This window comes from Dermochelys coriacea, chromosome 4 (assembly GCF_009764565.3).
Source record: "Dermochelys coriacea isolate rDerCor1 chromosome 4, rDerCor1.pri.v4, whole genome shotgun sequence".
Classification (NCBI taxonomy): Eukaryota; Metazoa; Chordata; order Testudines; family Dermochelyidae; genus Dermochelys; species Dermochelys coriacea.
The window spans coordinates 24,816,149-24,834,412 of NC_050071.1; the positions used below are offsets into that span (position 1 = coordinate 24,816,149).

Consider the following 18,264-nt stretch of genomic DNA (forward strand, 5'->3'; position numbering starts at 1 on the left):
TTATGATGAACACATAAGCAAGCTCTGACCAGTCCATATCTGGTACAGAAGAATTTGACGTGGTGTCAGCAGCAAACTAAGAACAGAAACAGAAGGAAGAGAGAAACAAAGGTTGCTGGATTCATCAGCATGACACTCTTCAATGCCCCAGAGAACTTTAGCTTTGAAAACCTTCAGAATGGACAGACTGGAAAAAAGATTTTGTACATTTTTTCCTGCAAACAAACTCCACGAAGAAATTGGCAATATATAGGTGTCGTCTTTAATATATGCTATGGAAAAAAATTAGGACCATATCTTTAAATCCTTTGACGTCATTGAAGATATTCACAAGGATGACTATGAAAGGGTTCTGGTTATGTTTGATGTATACTTTATATCCTAGAGAAACATGGTTTATGAAAGAGCATGTTTTCATCAGAGAATTCAAGAACCTGGGGTAAATGTTGAAGGTTTTGGAAGATCTCTGCATACATTGGTTGAAAACTGTGATTTTTGGGAATGCAAAACATGAAAATATTTGTGTGTGATTGGTTATTGAGTTAACAGAAAAAAACCTTTCATAGCAGCTCCAGCTGAAGAGAGATTTAACCCTAGCCACAGCTATACAGATAGCAAAGCAGTCAGAATTAGTCAAACAACAGAACAAAAGGCAGGAGCAACTTGAAACACCTGAAACTACCACAGATGCTGTAAACAGACCATTTAATGTCTAAGTCATTATCATAAAACCCTCAAGGCAAGGAGAGAGAACCCCCAGGCTAAGAGGAATAAATTCCAGCCTATATGCACACTGTGTGGAAAAAGCTATTTCCCAAGAGACAATGCGTGTCCAGCCAGAGGCACATGATGTTATACATGAACAAAATATGGACATTTTACCTCTGTTTGCAATACCAAAGCAGTCAAGGAGTTGACTCATATTACAGACAATTGAGCCATTGTTTCTGGGATCATCACTCGTGATTACATAGAACCAGCCTGGAGAGTGAAATTATTGACATTGAAATTGACTCAGGAGCTGATGTCACAGTCATCTCAGAAGGACTTAAAATTGCCTTCAACCCCTCCCATGAAGTCACCTGACATAGTTCTGTCTAGCCCTGGAGATATTCTGAACTGTATGGGCCAGTTCACCACAGAAATAACTTGGACAAAAGCTCTGCATTCAGAGGATATGTGATCAAAGGACCACAGATCAACAGCCTTGTCAGCGTCAGAGTGGCAGCCATCATGGGCCTAGTGAAAACAGTGGAAGAACTCAATGGAATGTTTAGTGACAGTGGACTTGTGAAGGAAGATCCAGTACAAATAACCTTAAGAGACAATGCTGAACCATTTAGTGTACATTGACCTGGCAGGATTCCTATTCCACTACTGCATAAAGTGGAAACTGAGTTGAAGAGAATGGAGTGGATTGGCATAATCAAGAAAATCTGTGAGCCGACAGTATATTATGCCCCAGTGGTGCCAGCTATAAAGAAAAATGGAAAAATACAAATCATTGTGGATCTTGAAACACTTAATGAAGCAAGAGAAAAATATATTCTCCCAACACTGGGTAACTTCCTCCCCAAAGAGAAAGGAGCTATGATATTCTCCAAGCTGGATGCAAATTTCTTTAGCCAGAGAAAATGCTAGCAGCTGTAGTTTTCATGGATGATATTCTGATATATGGATCTTTGATGGAAGAGCACCACTAAATCCTCAATGAAGTCCTAAGCCTAATCAATCAGTCTGGACTAAAGCTAAACAAAGAAAAATGCATTTTCCACTTACCCCAAATTGAGTTTTTGGGATGGACAGACAAACAAATGTAAAATCAGTCCTAGGCCTGAGAAAGCTAAGCAATTAGACAATTGAATGCACCAACTAATATATCAGAACTGAGATGTAGACTGTGGATGTTAAATTACCTTGGTCAATACCTACAAGACCTTTCCACAGTGACAAAACCACAGAGTGAATTGTTAAAGTCCAACACAACTTGGCTATGGGGGCCAAATCAAGAAATTGCTTTCAGAAATATCAGACAGATTCAAGACAGTATCAGATCTCCACAGCTCCAGTTCTCAAGTATGCCGATGTGCACAAGTCCACAATGATTAGTGCAGATGCAAGCAGCTATGGCCTAGGAGGTGTATTTTGCTCTCACACACTCAGAGAAGCGAAAAAACAATATGCAAAGAGTGCCTGGCAGGTGTATGGGAATGTGAGAACTTTTACAGATATCTGTGTGGACTGGATTCATTTACACTGATAACAGACCTTAATCTACTTGCAACCTTCATCAATGGAAAAGTCATGGGTCAAGCACTGCTGACATGCCAACATATGTTGGTAAGGTTAATGCGATTTAACCCAATTGCTAAATAAGTTCCTCAGAAGAATCTGGTGGTAATAGGCACTCTGTCTTGGAGCCAGCACCACATTCAACTGCCCATGAGCTGAAAGATCACATAAATGTGTATGTGGATGATGCTCACGCATACACACCAGTGTAAGAATCATAGGACTGGAAGGGACCTCAAGAGGTCATCTAGTCCAGTCCCCTGTATTCATGGCAGGACTAAATACTATCTAGTATTTAATACTATCCTGTCCAACCTGCTCTTAAAAATTCCCAATGATGGAGATTCCATGACCTCCCTAGGCAATTTATTCCAGTACTTAACCACTCTGACAGTTAAGAAGTTTTTCCTAATGTCCAACCTGAACCTCCCTTGCTGCAATTTAAGTTCATTGATTCTTGTCCTATCCTCAGAGTTTAAGAAGAACAATTTTTCTCCCTCCTCCTTGTAACAACCTTTTACGTACTTGAAAACTGTTGTGTCCCCTCTGTCTTCTTCTCTTTTACTGACACAACAAATCCATTTTTTTCAGTCTTCCCTCATAGGTCATATTTTCTAGACCTTTAATCATTTTGTTGCTCTTCTCTGGACTCTCTCCAATTTGTCCACATCCTTCCTGAACTGAACACAGTACTCCAGTTGAGGCCTAATCAGTCCGGAGTAGAGCAGAAAAATTACTTTTCGTGTCTTGCTTAGAACACTCCTGCTAATACATCCCAGGATGATGGTTTCTTTTTTGCAACAGTGTTACACTGTTGACTCATATTTAGCTTGTGGTACACTATGACCCCAGATCCCTTTTCGCAGTACTCCTTCCTAGCCAGTCATTTCCCATTTTGATTTCTCCTTCCTAAGTGGAGTACTTTGCTTTTGTCCTTATTGACTTTCATCCTATTTACTTCAGACCATTTCTCCAGTTTGTCCAGATCATTCTGAATTTTAATCCTATCCTCCAAAGCACTTGAACCCCCTCCCAGCTTGGTAACATCCACAAACTTTATAAGTGTACTCTCTATGCTGTTATCTAAATCATTGATGAAGATATTGAACAGAATCAGACCCAGAACTGATCCGTGAGGGACCTCACTCATTATGCTCTTCCAGCATGACTAGAACCACTGATGATTACTCTCTGGGAAAAGTTTTCCAACCAGTTATGCACCCACCTTATAGTAGTTCCATCTAGGTTGTCTTTCCCTAGTTTGTTTATGTAAAGGTTATGCAAGACCGTATCAAAAGCTTTACTAAAGTCAAGATAAACCACATCTACCACTTCCCCCCTATCCACAAGGCTTGTTCCCTGTCAAAAAAAAAGCCATCAGGTTGATTTGACATGATTTGTTCTTGACAAATCCATGCTGACTGTTACTTATCACCTTTATTATCTTCTAGATGTTTGTAAATTGCTTGCTTAATTAATTATTTTCTCCATTATCTTTCTGGATACAGAAGACACAAGATGACTCCAGCTACAAAAAACAACCTTGACAGACACAACTTCAAGAAGTTATAAGTTACCTTAGGGGTGGTTGGCCCAAGTATCCCAAGGACATTAAGGTAGTGACAAGAGGTTACCTTGTGATGTGTGGACAAGTAATAGAGTCAAATGGACTCATGATTAAAGATGATTGCATGATGCATAAAATATTAGGAGATATCCTAAACCTCATCCATGATGGACTAAATGCCATGAATCGGCCAACCGATCAGCATGGGGCCCAGGCACCGGTAAGAACGTTAAGAATAAGGTATCTACATATGAGCATTGCAGAACTAACAGACCAACAGAACAGAAGAACCTTTAATAATAACAGCATCTCTACCAGTCAGACCTTGGAAGAGACTAGCTGCTTGTCATGGACTATTTTCCCAGGTATATAGAAATAATATACTTGAAAGTCCATAACCTGTTGCATTGTTAACAAGAAATTAAAATGCACTTTTGCTCGCTTCAGTGTTTGATAACTATTGATGGATGAGAGACCACAGTTCACAGCAGCAGAACTTAAATCATTGGAATGAAATACGATTTTGATCCTATTGCTATCCACCCACATTATCCACGTGTGAATGGAGAGGCTGAGAGAGCTGAACAGACAGCCAAGAAAATCCTTTAGCAGGAAGATCCATTCCTCCTTCTTCTGAGTTAAACATTAAAACCAGTAGTGACTACTGGATGTAGTTCAGCATAATTCCTGATGGGAAGACAACACAGAGCTACTGTTCCAACTTTGGAAAAGAACCTATTTCCAAAGTGGCCAGACATGAAGTGAGTAGCCAAATCAGATTAAAAAGGCTGAAAGAGTTATGAACACTTGTACAACAGACATCACCCAGTTAGAGAACTGCCAGGTCTAGAGCCTGATGACCATGTTAATTTCAAATGGGATGGTGAAGAAAGATGGACAACTCCATATGTTGTGAAGAAAAAGAATTCAGCACCCAGTTCATATGTGATTTTTAGACCAGTAGTGGAGAGTTCAAGAGAAACTGTGAACATCTACAGTTTGTTCCTCACAGAGAACACTCAACAGAGCAAACTCTACAGATGGCAGATCTAAAGAAGAAGACTACTCAAGGATACAAAACCGACCACAACCAGTCATTGCAACTAATGGACAGCCAGATGACCAAGTTGTTATGCATTCAGGTCATGAAGTTATGAATGATTCAGAGACACTCAGCAGAGTGATACATACTGAACTTAAAAAGCAGTGTGATCATGTAAATACTGTAAATGTTAGGAATATAGAACTTAAAGGGGGGAGATGGAATGGAAGGCTAAACTATACTGTGCAGCCACTAGGTGGCACTGTGTATAAAATACCCTAGCTTAATGAATCTCAGCCAGACCTGGCACAGCATTTTGATGAATGCATCCGGTGTGTGTATAAGCAAGGTCTGTTGCCAGTCCATATCTCATAGAGAAGAACACAACAGATAATCTTGTTGCTTGTAAACAGACCAGGCATGTTTAACCCATGGAGAACTATCATCATTAAGTGATAGCTGGGTGGCATTTTTATTCCATTGAGGACCTCTCAGTTACTCCCAACACTAAAGCTTTTTCTACATGAGAAAATTGTACCCATTTTCAAAATTGGTTTAGTTAGATGGGTGCAGTCTCCTTGGGTGAATGCTCTCATTTCAGTTTAAAGAATGCCTTACATGGATTTAGTTTGGGATTGATTTCCTTCTGACTTAAGCTGAATCAATAAACACCATGTCACGTAGTCCATAGGCAAGACAATAGGGGGACAACCCACATCAGTTACTGGCTCCCCAGAGACCACAAGCGACCCCTGGGCAGACTCAAAACGCACTGGGCTGATCCCATGACAAAACTCTTTGGAAAGAACGTGCTCACAACAAAATGGAGTGGTGTGGTGTTGACTTGCGTTTGTGGAGTGATAGACGAGGACAAGCTGGACAAAGGTGAATATACACCAAAATAACTGTACACATGCAGGGTTTGCACCAATTTAATGAAATCAGTTTCTAAATGGAGTTACAATGGTACAAGGTTCTTGTGTAGACAAGGCCTAACCTGTCACCCCTGCTTTAAGAGTTTGTGGTGACTTGCTATGTCTGTCACTGCTTCAGCTCTATCGTCTTCCTTCCTGTTTCTGCCACAACTCCTGTTTCCCCATTGCGAACAAATTTGCCAAATTTCAGTTTGTACAATTAATCACAATGAGCATCTTTGGGGGGGTCTAGAGAAACTAGAGTCCCCAGTGAGATGTGTCGAGAGAGAGAAAATGAAAGAGGAAAAACACTGAAGCATTGTGTGTCCAGGACTTGCTTCCAAGAAGAGCTCAGTCGATATGGAAATTGATTAACTTTTACCTCATGCTTCTGTTTTTTAGCATGTAATACATAAATCACATTGGGTAAGAGAATTTAGATGTCAAACATAAGCCATCTGGCAGCTGCACAGAACTTAAAGGGCTCCTGTATGCACTTTCACTAGGCACATCAAGAGTTTACATGTACGCAGTACCAATGACAGCAGGTTTTTTTGAGTGCAACATCCCAGGGTGCCGAGAGAAATGGTGATGCCGAGAGAAAATTAGAATTGCTTTGCCCCGATGAGAAAGCACATGCTGTTCGTCACTCCTGATGCAGTAATAGAGTTGTTCTGCTAACAGGGTTTTTTATGTTTGTTAGCTAGAGAGCAGCAAGTTCCAGGCAACAACAACAGTGTGTTACTGAATAAAGAATCATACAGAAGGGCACATTCTTGCCTACTAAACTGAAAGACCCCATGACTGTGGAGCTGACAAAGTGCTTGGCCTTGTGTTCAGCGCTAGCAGTGCGTTGTGCCCTGATTACCACTATGTTTAAAGCTGTGTGATCTTCAGCTGGCTTATCTACAAAGGATAATGCCCAAAGCTTTTTGTTTCAGTGAGATAAACTGGGTACACTATCGCTATCACTATGCTCTATCAGCTGTTGAACCTTCCAAGTATATCCAGGCAGAGTGTGTTGCTGTCCGTGGAACAAGGCTGCTCCCAACAACTGTTGTTGTGTACTTTGTGACCAGCACTGCACAATACATCCCTGCTCTGAGGAAGTGGTTACGTTCAAAACTGTGATTGTTTTTGACAATGTCAATAGTACAGCCGCACCAGATCGGGAGCAGTGGCTGATCAGCAGTGAATAAGTTAACTGAAGAAATGAGAGAAGCACAAGATTTCAGCTGACTTGTCTAAAATCATGCAGTCAGTGAGTGGATCAGTGTGACTCAACTTTTGGAGTTGCTGTTAAAACAAAATACCACACACTACAGTGGAACTGATAGGATTTTATATATATATATATATATATATATATATATATATATAAAATAAAAAGAACAAAAGCGTGGCCATGCTGGGTCAGACCAATGGTCCAGCTAGCCCAGTATCCTGTCTTCTGACAGAGGTCCATGCTGGATGTATCAGAGGGAATGAACAGAATAGGGTAGTTATCGAATGATCCTTCCCCTATTATCCAGCCCCAGCTTCTGGCAGTTATGAAACCAGAATTGATTGATCTGGAAACTGAATTGAGCAAATAATTACTTTTCTGTTTTCTACACAAACACTTACAAAGTGTAGCAAGGCAAACAGTGTAATTTTATAATTGGCACCTCACTTTGAGCCAATCAGATCATTCCCCTCCCCCACCCCCACCCCAAAACTTAGCAGCACAGTATGAGAGATGATTCTACACCCTTGGTTTTTAATCTGTATTCTGTGGACCCCCAGGAGATCACAGACTATGTCTAATATTTCCAAAGGGGTCTGCACCTCCATTTGAAATTTTCTAGGGGTCTGCAAATGAAAAGGTTGAAAACCCTTGTTCGACACTATAAATTACAAACAAGAGTCAATCACTTCTCAAAGTTTGTCGGTTCCGACAAAAAAAAAACCATGAACCTTACAGAACGTTGCTTTCTTGACAGTTGGAGAATGTAGACTGAGACACGGGAAACGCAATTTATCACAGGAATTCATGAGATAAGCAAAGTTGGTAAGTGCTGAAGTTCTGTTATTTTGCTGGTTTTAGGTAATTTATAGCACAGAGGTGGCCAAACTTACTGACTATCCGAGCCATATGCAACAATCTTCAGAGGTTTGAGAGCCAGGGCGCATCTGCCAGGGCTCGGGGCTTCAGCCCTGTTGGGCAACGCCTGCTGGGACTTGGGGCTTCAGCCCCACTCCTGCTGAAGCCCTGGCTGGTGTGCCCAGTGGGCCTGAAACCCCGAGACCCTCCTCCCCGCTGGGCAGAAGGCAACACTTGTGGGGGGCACATGGGGTCACATTCCCCCTCATACTTTTGCCAGGGTTTGCTTGCCCCACTTTGTCACATGGTACTGCTGGGCTCCCTCCCTGGAGGGCAGCTGCTGGAGCTGGCAAGCTGGGAGCTGTGACTGAGTAGAAGCAGCAAGAAACAGCTGGGAACTGCAGGGAGAATTGTTGCTTTTGCTGCTATCTCTCCCTGCAGAGCTAAAGCTGAGGACCCTCCCTGCAGCTCCCAGCTGTTAGCTTCACACGGAGAGGCAGCAGCAAAGGCCTGGGAGCTGCAGGGAGCGACTGCTGAGGGTAAGGGTGGGGACATGCTGGGGAAGGCGTGATTCAAGCTGTTGGAGGGGGCCGAACCTTTAAATCATGCCCCCACTTCTCAGCCGGCACCACACCAGTCCTCTCTGGCAGAAGCCTCTAGCCCCACCAGCCTGTTGCAGGGCAGAAGCCCTGAGCTCACCCCAGGCTGGTAGGCAGAGAATGGGGATGAGTATGAGGGGTTCCGTGAGTCGCGATTTGGCCACCCCTGTTACAGAGCCTCAAATTTTGTTTACTTGCAGATTTCCATTAACTGGCTATTTTCGCATTGAAAACGTGGGGAACGTCAAACTTCACATTTGTAAAGCATTTTTGCTCAGTGATAAGCTAATTTTTCTTGGAGAAATGGCTCATTTTAGATCTCTAAATGTTTTTGAAATATGGCTCGTTTTGTGCATGTGACGTGGGCCCATTTTTCACTAGTAGTGCAAATACAAAAACTATCACTTCTGAGTAGTTTTATTGCAAATGTTTTCCCCTTTTTTAAAATTAGAATGCAAGATGAGTAGATCTTTGTACAAGAGATGTTACAGATAATGTCCCCATCAGTATCAATCAACTATCTCAGGCCATAAATTGGATGACAGACCCCCTGAAATGAGCAAACATGGATGAAGATTTTTCAAAAAAGAAAGACAACAGAAAATATTAACATCTAACCCTTGAATGTAAGGAATTGTTCTGAATCAGCAGCATATTATATTCTTCAAAATGTGATCTTGTGTAATCAATGGGAAAGAGGAAAAAGCAGAAAATATTACATTTTCCTGTCCATGATTCGTGTGTGCGTATGTGTGTATATATATATGACAAAAATATGAATATGCATATTTGGTAGGTGTGACATTGCACTCCATATGTTTTATGGAAATATGTTTATAAGGGTGAATAGGATGTAACTGGAATATGCTTCATGCAAAAGGTCTCTTGTAACATATCATGACAAAGCTTATAATCTACTGAGCATGTTCATCCTATTTGTATGAATGTATCATTCTTGTATCTAAAACTAGAAATATGAAGCATTACACTGAGGTCGTATTGTAATTATGCAAAGTGTGGCCATTAATGGTGACTTAGGACCTTGATGGCTCCCATTAACTAGAACAATTGATTGTAAATGGCTCTGTTTCCTTGTAAGCCTTCCTGTGTTTGTGCGAGTCAGGCCGGAAATAATGGAGGCTTGGGGTCTCACAGGACATGTGACCATGTCACCTGGTACTGGAATCTATCTTAAATCTGGTGCTTTTCCTTTTAGAAGGAGGGGTGGGGACCCAGAGAGACAAAAGATTCCCGCCTTGTGCTAAAGCTATAAAAGGGTGTGGAACAGAACAAGGGCGGTTGCCAGTCATGAGAAATCCCCTAGTTACCACCTGAGCTGGAACTAACAAGGACTGTACCGGGGAAAGGATTGGTCCCAGACTAAGGAGTCTAGTCTGTGAAAGAAGCTTATTGGAACATGTTCGGGGGTGAGATTTACCTGTGTTCAGTTTCTTAAATGTAGTAGACTTAGACTTGCATGTTTTGTTTTAGTTTGCTTGGTAACTTACTTTGTCTGTTACTACTTACTTACTTTTTATACTTAATAAAATCACTTTTGTTTATTAGTAAACCCAGAGTTCCAGGAATAAAAAATAAAAACCCAGAGTAAGTGATTTATACCGGGAGGAGCAAACAGCTGTGCATATTCTCTATCAGTGTTATAAAGGGCAGACAATTCATGAGTTTACCCTGTATAAGCTTTATACAGAGTAAAATGGATTTATTTGGGGTTTGGATCCCACTGGGAGCTGGGTGCTGGAGAGAGGAGACCTGCTGAGTAGTTTCTGGTTAAAGCCTGCAGCTTTGGGGGCATGGTTCAGACCTGGGTCTGTGTTGCAGCAGGCTAGCGTGTCTGGCTCAAGTCGGCAGGGTTCTGGAGTCCCAAGCCATCAGGGAAAACTGGCTCAGAGGTAATTTCAGCACATCGGGTGACACTCCCAACAGGGTCTCTGTGACCGAACCCATCACAGTCAGGATAGCCAATCTGTTTTCCAATGCAGAGCTAGTAATCCACACATTTAGGGACTAATTTGACACTTCTGAAGACAAACAGACTCATGCTATAAACCATTGTAAACGTCTTGCATTTCATCAGTGATCCTTCCTCTAGAGTCTGTAGTGTATCAAACCAGAGTGTGTGGCAGATGCTTAGATTGCTTTACAGTTTTATCCCTCAGAATAACAGGACTTGGTTAGGGCCATAAATTATCTACAATACATTTAATTATTCCATATAATTGGACAGAGGTAGAGCTATAAAAGTTTAAATTTCCCTTGTATATTTTCAACTTCACACTGCAGAAGTTAAATGCCTTTTTCCTTTAAAGCGTCTATACCAAGACAAATCAGGAAATGCTATGGCTTTTAAATACCTGAAATAACAAAGAAATTTTCTCTCTTTTTTGCTGATTGTACAGGGTAGTCCTGGTCCAGATAAAAACCCAAATGTCACCGGAGAATAGTTTTTAATGTAAAGCTAAATGTTGTGGGCAGAGATTGGCACCATGTGGAGATTTAAATCACCATTTACCACCGAGGAAGAGTGAGTTTGAGCAGTGTAGTGATTGTTGGGAAGGAGGAAGGAGACTTTCCCTACTGGATGGAGGTATTCACTTGAATCTCAAGCACTTCCTTAATATAGGAGTTAAATATATTCTGGGACATGTTTTAAGATCCGCAATTATCATGAGAGAAATTCACAAAACTTTTATGAGGCTACCTTGCGGCTGTCTTTATTTTTGCTGGCACAGAAGATGCAGGATGAAGCACTGTTTAAATCTTCTCCAGTTGTCTTCTACTGTCTAGTATTGACTCTAGATGAAACTTTTATCTGCTTCATTCTTCCACGTAGGAAATGTTTTCCTTTTAGAAGGAGGGGTGGGGTTTCTTTTTATTTTTATTTAAGAAAAAGTAGTTTCTTTTTATTCCTGGAACTTGTGTTCAGTGATCAGTCAGTGCTTTAGGAGCTTGAAAGAGATACGAGGTGAGCTCAAATTGCTTAATCCAGATTCATTGCTTAATCCAAATGCCCTACAGCTGGGGAGTGTATGGGCCTGGGATTTTGGTTTAATGAATTATAAAGATAGAGTCAGATCAAAAACTCCCATCTAGATGTGGCTTCAGATAAAGCCAAATAGCTTGACAGGCTATAGTTGCAGTTAGCCACATTTTGCACCTACTGTTGAAGTGCATTGCTCTCTAGCACTGGTTGGCAATTTACATTATTTTAATTAGGGACAGGTCGAAACAAGATCATTTTACCCTGACTTTCCACTCCAACCCTCAACTTTGTTGGTTCAAATACCATGGAGCCTGGATCCAAACTACCCACTTTTTTTTCTTTAGCCAAAACACCAACCCCAGCCTCTTGATCTGGCAGTATTTTCAACCCTTTATGAACTAGGGACATTCCTGGTGGATGTAAACTATTGGAAACTGGGTGATTTCCAGGTGGGACATGAATACTTTCTCTGGGAGGTTTTGGTGGCTGCCAGGAGACACCATCTGGGGAGATGGGGAGGATCTCTTGACTACTGGGAGGCAGAACCAGGTTAAGAATATAGGATAGTGCATGTGCCAAACAGGAGAGTCTGCCCACTCTTGTATCTATCTCCCTTCCCGCACTCACTATGCAAAATGCTTTCCCCTTCTGCAAGTTCCTGGTTGATCCCAGTAATGAGGAGGCAGGTCTCATCAGCAGGTCAGGCAGGCTGTCAGGGTGGATTTACCATGGAGCTCAGAGAGGCTTCATGCAGGGAAGAGAGACTGGCAATCAAGAGGAGGCTGGCTGACAGGTGGGGTGCCTAGTGCTTGCTGAGTCTGCATGTGTGATGATTTCAGGCCAAATCTTGAGAGGCACTGACAGCCTATAATTCCATTGAGTTTGAAGGGAGTTGCGGGGTCAGCTTCTCTCAGGATTTGTCCCTAAATCATCAGGCCTGGAATCCCAAATTAATAACAATTAAACTTTGTACAGCGTGTTGAAAATCAAGTGTTAGGTAAGTGTTACGCTTTATTTACTTATAACAAGAGTTGCGGGGCTCCAAAATAGACCGGAAGCTCATCTGGATCCAATGCCTCACACTCACTACCTTTCCCGCTTTAGGGATATTAGCTTAAAGGGGTCTGTGCTAGCCCTCAGCAGGCATTGAAGAGGAGAGCCAGGTGAAGTTTTTCCAATGCACCAGTTTTCGGCTGGAAAATGCTGATCTGATGGAATAGAAATATTCCATGTGAGTGTGTTGATTCCATTGATACTTTTGTTGGAAACCAAATAGACTGACAGGCTGGCCAGCTTGCCTGGTGTACTGGCAGCCTGCTGGTCAGGCTGGCAGGAAACCATTCAGGGTCCTGGATGGCTGGTTGGTTCCCCAGTTGCCAGCCCTAGGACTTGCCAGTTCATGAATGCCCATTTGGGAGGGAGGCAAGAGGGCTGGACAGTGAAATGGATTGTTCCATTTTGTCAGAAATTCCCATACAGAACTAAACACTGGCAACGTGGAATTTCCTGCAAAATGGAGATTTCCTGTTTCTTGCCAGCTCTATTGAAAAGCAACCAGAAGAGTTGCATTTACATAGCTTTGCTTGTTTACCGTTCTTCTTGAATTTGCTGGATATTGAAGTTATAGAATTTTTTCCTGAAATTACTATTTTGAAATCCTACAGCAGATTGTCTGACTGGTGACAAAAGGAAACAAATGAAATGTACCTTTATAGACATTTTGTTGTCAAAGTACCTAAACCAAACCATGCAAAACTTTCATGTTTATGGTGCACTGAAAACACATTATAGTCATCGTCGAAAGAGTGAGAGAGAGAGAGAGAGAATAGCTTTAGGAGTAAAGAATGAATTGTCCAGCCAAAGCTGCTGAAAAGTAATATTGAGTTAAGACAAATGCTCAAAGATTGGCAAAATTGGTCACTCCAAAATCTCACTCACTGCTACATCATACTGTTTAATCCTGTTCAAAAGTAAAAGCAGCAGCATTCTATATTACTGTTCTGCATGTTAAGATTAACTCTTAACATCTGCAGTGTTTGTTTGCCTTCGTCTTCTTAGGAGGAGAATTGAAATGAATTCTAACTCTGGGCAAGGGACTAGATTTCAAACTCTGTTCTACACAGATACATCATGCTATTTTTCAGTAATATCTTTGCTTGGGAGACAGGATGGAGAGTACATTTTTTGTCCCATGCTTGGGTTTTTGTTTTGTTTCATTTCATTTTTTAAAAATAAGGTCTTATAAGAATTCTTGGCTCATCTTCATTAATGAAGCAAAATTCCACTTTGTGGTTTTTCATGCTTCCGTGGCTATTGTCCCTGTGGATGCGGTTTTCCAAACTTTTTTTAAAAAATCTGAAATGTTCTCTGAGGAGCTCCCTTAGACTCTGAATTTGAAGATCTGTTCCTTGTCTACAATAATGGGAGGAGAGAAGAGATACTGTTCTTTCCCCTGGATAGTTCGACCTTTTTCTTCCCTTGAAAGAGTCGTTTAAAAGAGTCCAATTGTGGGCTTGATTTCTGATCTCAGCATTCAGAATTGGGCCCTGATTTGTTCACAAAATTAAGTGTAGAAATGCATGCACATTCTTGTGTATGTTGTCATCCATGGAAATTTAGCTTTTGTGCTTTCCCCCAACCTATTTTCAATATTAGAGTTGCATAATTTGTAGCAACCAAAAATACACAGCTCTGCTATATTGTATAGACTATTTTTGTCAGATATAATTTTTGGGGCTAGAAAGGGAATCTGCACAAAACATTTTGAGCTATGTAGGATTTGTTGTCTAGTCTGAATGAAATTAATACTTTAGAGAAATGCAAATAAGCCATGCACCGCACTGCTGCTGCATCTCCCTCTGCTAATGTTTGTAGTCTTCCCAAGTCTCCTAATATTTAAAGACCTGTGTGAACTGTGATACAAACTATTGCAGATGTGAATGAGGAAATCTAGCATGATAACTACATAACTAGTGTAATTCCTAATTGTTGGCTTGTATCAGTGGTAAAAGCTAGTCACTTGAGCAGATGCGGTTATCTTATCATTACAACTGTGAAGCTGACATTTTAGAGCAGAAAGTCTTTTAATGATTATGTAGCAATGTGGCTTTGCTTTATCCAGGATTTATTGGGGAGGCTTAGCTGAAATACCAGGACATAGCAGTTTTTATTGCTTCTACTTTTAGGCAAGGCAGTTTGAAATGAGGGGATAAGAAGGAATGTACAGCACATGATTTCCATGGGCGTATGTTCTGGTAATGTCAGTATTCTCTTTGTAGGTGAAGTCTGTGGCAGACCAGTTTTAAGGAGAGCTGGTGGAAATTTTTTTCGATAGAACAGTGTTCCATCAGAAATTGTGGTTTCATCTAAATCAGAATGTTTTGAATGAAGATATGATTTGACATTTTCCACAGAGAGGTTTTCAAACAATTGAAAAACAAGATAGCATATTTAATTTGGATCTTGTTTCATGCCAAGGTTATTTTCCTTTGACTGTCTTGTTTTATTTGTATTATTGTATTATATTATGTTACATTCACTAATTGTGTCTTAACACTAGTAAAAACAAAATACACTTCAGAAACTTCAGAATGTGGTTCTGTTGTTTCTTACATGGAGAGTTTTACATTTGTGTTGTGCAAACTGCACTGGCTTCCAGTTTCTATATTCTATATTCTACAGTTGTTTCTACATTCTATTCTTAGAGTTACCATGGTTCTGATAGAAAAAACGCTGTACAGCTTAGGCCCTGGCTAAAAGACTGCCTCTTTCTTTGTGCTCCATCCTGATGGTTAAAATCAGCTGAGCTAGAAAAGTCTAGATTTTTATTTGTTGAGGTTGGAGGCAGTGCAATTGCATTGAAGGACTGTCATTTGATTCCTCTGCAGGGCCCAAGTTTGTTCACCTCCAAGATACATGACTGGACCTACCTATTTATTCAGGCTTTTGGCTGCGAGGCCATGGGAAGGAAGGTTTGCCTGCAGAGTTGGCTAGAAGGACTATTTGAGGGTTTTTTGCTGGGGAGTTCTTTGAGAGTTCTTGTGATTTGACATTTTCAGCATGGAAATCTTTTACTACCCATAGCTCTTGATAATTATGTACGTGCATCTAGAAGTTATATTTATTGCATAAATTGCAATACAACCAAACATCATCAGAGAAGCACTGAGCTACACTCTCCTCACACACACGAACCTTGAATCTGACAAATCAACTTGCATTTGGGTGGAGGTGAGATTGTATTGCCCGAGTATCTAAATATCCATTAAACATCAGCACTTATATACCCTTGTGACACAACATGACACATTTCACCATGCTATGTCTAGAAACACTGTAAGAGTGAATAACTTATTATTATTTCCTGTGGAGTAGATTTTCCCATAGTCAGCAAGTATTCTGCTGCTGGCTGGTCTTATGACAAAACCCGTATCTTTAGCAGTGTTAAATTAGCTCCTGGTACATGTGAAAATTATGCAACTCTTTTTTTACATAGTGCGGGTGGAATGGTGCCATTATCTCTGCATGAACTCACCCTCACCCAGTGTCATTAATGTGAGCCTTGAGCTGTGCAGAGGCAGGGATTCAGGATCCAACTCTTGACCAAAGTGGGATTTTCAGATGTCTATCCAATTATTTTTCTAGGCTTAGAGTTTTCCATGACAATCACCACTATATGTTCAATCCTCTCTCTTTACTTGTATTTCTAAAACAATTCATGACCCTGAGGAAGCACTCTATATCCCTGATTTTGCCATTCACAGATTTTCCACTGTGTCGGTGGGAATTCCAAGCAGAGGGTTTGCTGAATCTAGCCCCATGTGGGACAACAGCTAAACCTTCCTCCCCCTGCACTTTACCAAATGTCTTATTTACTCTGGAATCCAATTAAGAGTCATAGTAATAATGGTAATATTATCAATGTGTATATATAGCAATTTTCATCACATATACTCCCGAAGTATGTTACAATTTTAATTAAACCTTACAACACCCCGGTGGGGGGAGCATGGGGGGGTCGGTATTATTTTCATATAACAGATTGAGAAACAAAGGTTAAGTGATTTGCCCAAGGCACTAGAGTAAGGGCAGATCCAAGAACCAAGGTTAGAAATCATGGTTCCCAGTTTGTTCTTCAAGAGACCTTGCATCACTAATCATTCAATCATGACGATGGTAGTGCAGATGGGTCGCAGTCAGGCATACTGGCAAACAGACACTGGATAATGTAAAAGCTTCATCATTGATGGCTTCATGTCCTGAAAACTAAAAAATATTTTGGAAAGTATTTTTCTTCCCTACTGCCTCACTGGCTTGAGTGTTTGTGATATCTTCAACTGCTGCATGAGAGATGCAGCAGTTTGAACTCAAGACTTGGCAAGTAAGTCTGATTTTCATATGTTTTAAGGTATTAAATGCATTTGTGATTTCTAAGTCTCCATTTATATTATCCGTTTTATTTAGTCTTATTTAAAACATCACCTTTCCAAAATTCTAGGTACGTGTAGAAAATGTAAACAAACTTTATTTGTGGACACACACAAATTCAATTTGAAAAAAGTCCAGCACTAAAAATATCCTAAATACCTTCAAAACCAACTCTCTGACCATCACTCCCACCCACTTTTCTCCCCTCCTTACCTGAAAATCCCTTGGGGACACCCAAGTTATAGTGCATGACATGATGGTCAACAGAATCAGGCTCTGGTGGAGACATGGTTTCCAAAATCCAAGGCCCCTCACTGAAAACAACCTGTCTCTATTTCTGCCCTGTTCCTCTGGTGTCCCTTCTTATTTTGGCCAGGGGTGTCTTAGTTTGAGCACCTCAGCTAATAGCAAGCATGTCAGTATCACTTAGGAAGAAAATGATGTTTAAAGCATTCAAGATTCAAACCATTTGGGGTTTTATAGGATAAAACAATCTTTGATTGCACCAAGAAAGAATTTGGAAGCCAGTGCTGATCATGTAATGTGTTCCTTCCAGGAAGTACCAGTTTACAAATGGAAAGCCTCATTTTTGCCAATCTTAAAGTATACCCCCCATATAGAAAGCACTAAACCAATCTGTTCTGGAGGTAACAGAATAGAAGCCAATTTCCTCAAGTGACAAGATGGAGGAAATTGGCAAGTCCTCTGATTGCTTACCTCCAAACTACCAGCCTAATGTCAATCTTTTCTGGACTAAGACTTGCTGATGAATTAAGATATTAAACAATTTTAAAGGGTAGAAACTATGCCATGTAAACAAAGGGCTTGGTATACACATGACGTTGCTTTGACCTTTTGACGTTTTATTCTCATTCTATGTCAATCTCAAGTTAATTTAACTGTAAACACAAAGGAACCCTGTAGCTTTCTGTGCACTTTTAGCTTCTCAGTAGGCTGTATATTGCTTTTCAGAGGAAGGCTGTGTTCTATCATTTTCCCTTTTCAACCGTTCTTGTTGCTTACACTCTTAGAGAACTTTTCAGGTCACAAGGGGCAGTTCCCTCTTTGCTTCTTTAATTTTCATTTTGTTTTTGAAATTGGTTTAAGGGCTTTAGTGTAGCCTTTGGAACCATTTTTTCCTAAGAGCCATAGTGTGTTAATGAATTACTTGTTTCCATCAGTTCCTAGCTGACAGCAATTGAAAACTTGGGGTGTGATCCCCAGCTGATGTCAGTATATTCAATGAAGATAAAAGAACTATGCCAATTTACACTAACTGAGGATCTGGTCCTTGGACTCGTATTCCCTGGTGGAGAGACAAGGGATGAAATCCCGGCCT

The 18,264-nt window shown here is 40.8% G+C and overlaps 1 protein-coding gene across 2 annotated transcripts in view; it reads right to left on the reverse strand.

Moving 5' to 3' along the window:
• Positions 1 to 18,264, reverse strand: part of HPGDS (hematopoietic prostaglandin D synthase) — a 57,066-nt gene that overhangs the window by 17,952 nt on the left and 20,850 nt on the right. The window lies entirely within an intron of this gene.